Source organism: Penaeus chinensis, chromosome 12 (assembly GCF_019202785.1).
Source record: "Penaeus chinensis breed Huanghai No. 1 chromosome 12, ASM1920278v2, whole genome shotgun sequence".
NCBI classification, from domain to species: domain Eukaryota; kingdom Metazoa; phylum Arthropoda; class Malacostraca; order Decapoda; family Penaeidae; genus Penaeus; species Penaeus chinensis.
In genome coordinates, this window is record NC_061830.1 from 29246088 (window position 1) to 29248490 (window position 2403).

Here is a 2403-nt window from a genome sequence, read left to right on the forward strand (position 1 = left end):
ATGCCCGGCCTCCCTGCAGAGGACATGGTTACCGTCGGCGTATTTGGCCTCAAGAAATTTTGTCTCGCGACCCCTCGAGTGTTGGTGGTCCTCGGAGCGCGATGCAGCCCTCCACCTGAGACCGAGTGGGGCGTCGCTGGGGAAACAAGAAGCGCGTCGAGAGCGACGTGGACGTCCGAGGATTGGGGAGGAAGACACCTCACTGCGCCGGGAACCTTGCGCCTGACCGAGCCTCCTGTGAGCGCCGAAGAAGACCAGGACACGGAATCCCTCGGGCGTCGAGCACTAACGCCGGGAGCCTCCTCGTCGTCTTCGGAGAGTGGGAGCCGGCACACTCTCCGAGCGACGCACCGCAAGAGCGTTCTCGCTCCGGAGCGGAAGTGGTCGTTAAGCCAGCAATAAATAAACGGGTTATAACACACGTTGGACATGGCGAACCAATGGCACAGGAAGAAAACCGACGAGGAGTGGCGAAAGGGGCCGAGCGAGCCCCCGAAGTCTGCCACGAGGTGGTAGGTGTTAAGCGGCAGCCAGCACAGGGCGAACAACACGACCACGACGAGCAACATCTTGACCGTTTTCTTCTTGGCTCGTAACTGGACGGACAGCTGCTCCTTGGTGGCGGCGCCCTACGACCGCCCGCCACCACACCCGCCTCGTCACGCCCACGTAAGCCACAGGCTGTGATGCTCAAGGGCAGCGCATACTGCGTGAGGAAGGTGGCCAGCGTCAGCCACTGACGAAACTCGAGAGCTGGGTGCGGGTAGCGCGCCTGACACCGCGTCAGCTTCCGGTAAGTGACCACCTCGACGACCTGAAAACAATAGAATTTTAAAGTAACCGAGTATGATAATAATGATAATTAACATTACCGCGATGATACAATTGATATAAATGATAATCACATCAAGAATAATAGCAATCCTTATAGTATTTCCACTTCATCGTCACTACCACCAGCGAGTTTTATGATATGACTTTATCCCCACACCTTTCCCCTCGACCTGGCCTGACCTCGCTATAGATGGCGTAGGGGAGGGACACGAGGGCGGCCAGCAGCCACACCACCACGAGGATGACGGCCCCGTGAAAGCGCCCATACGAGGCTTCAATGGGTGGACTATCACCTGAGGGATAAAAGAAAGAAAGAAAAACATGAGTGTGAAAAATAAACGATAGAAAATGTATTAATAATAGATAAATGGGAAAAATCTGAAGAAAATCAAAACTAAAGCAAGTGCTGATATAAACTGCGAAAGGTATAAATGAACTGATGTGGTCTTGCTCTCCCTTATCTTGCTTCTCCGTCCATTCACCACAGAGAACTTAGAATCAAAAACAGAAATATTGCACAGTATATGAAATGTGCATAAATGCGTGTGTTTGTGTATGCGTGTGTTTATATATATATATATATATATATATATATATATATATATATATATATATATATATGTGTGTGTGTGTGTGTGTGTGTGTGTGTGTGTGTGTGTGTGTGTGTGTGTGTGTGTGTGTGTGTGTGTGTGTGTGTGTGTGTAGATATGCTGTAGGCCTATGGGATATACATTGGATGTATAGATAGACTCTGATAAAGATATAGTTCAGCAAAACAAATAGGCAGAAAAAAGACAGAGGCAAAGAGAGGAAAAATCAAGATCATGCCAGTCACAGAAAGACTCAATGACAGACAGACAGAGAGTAAGAGAGAGAGAGGGAGGAATAGCAAAGAAGAGAGAGAGTGGGGGGGAAAGAGAGAGAGAGAGAGAGAGAGAGAGAGAGAGAGAGAGAGAGAGAGAGAGAGAGAAAGAAAGAAAGAAAGAAAGAAAGAAAGAAAGAGAGGAATAGCAAAGAAGAGATAGAGGGGGGGAAGAGAGAGAGAGAGAGAGAGAGAGAGAGAGAGAGAGAGAGAGAGAGAGAGAGAGAGAGAGAGAGAGAGAGAAAGAAAAAGAAAGAGAGAAAAACAAACCGACAAACAGACAGACAGAAACAGACAGAAAACAGACAATAAACCTAAAAGAAGAGAGACAAATCAAAACAAAACAAAAACAACACACAAAAAAAAAAAAAAAAAAAAAAAAACGCCGAAAAGCCCATCATCACCCAGAGACCCACCAACCTGAATCCCCGAGTCTCACCTGATACCTATCCAGGGCGATGGCGACCATAGTGAAGGCGGAGACGTAGACGGAGGTGGCCTGGACGAAGGGCACGACGCTGCACATGAAGCCTCCGAAGGGCCAGTCGTCCAGCAGCACTCTGGGGGCGGGAGACGGAGGAAATGAGGGGAATGGGCGGGAGGCGGAGGGAATGAGGGAAATGGGCGTGTGCGGTTGGAGATCATTTTTGCCTTACGTCATTTGTATCATCAGTGTTATTTTTATTAGTATTGTTGTTGTTATCATT

General features: G+C 48.6%; 1 pseudogene; it reads right to left on the reverse strand.

The window, feature by feature from the left end:
* Positions 1–2403, reverse strand: part of LOC125031004 — a 4767-nt pseudogene that overhangs the window by 1825 nt on the left and 539 nt on the right.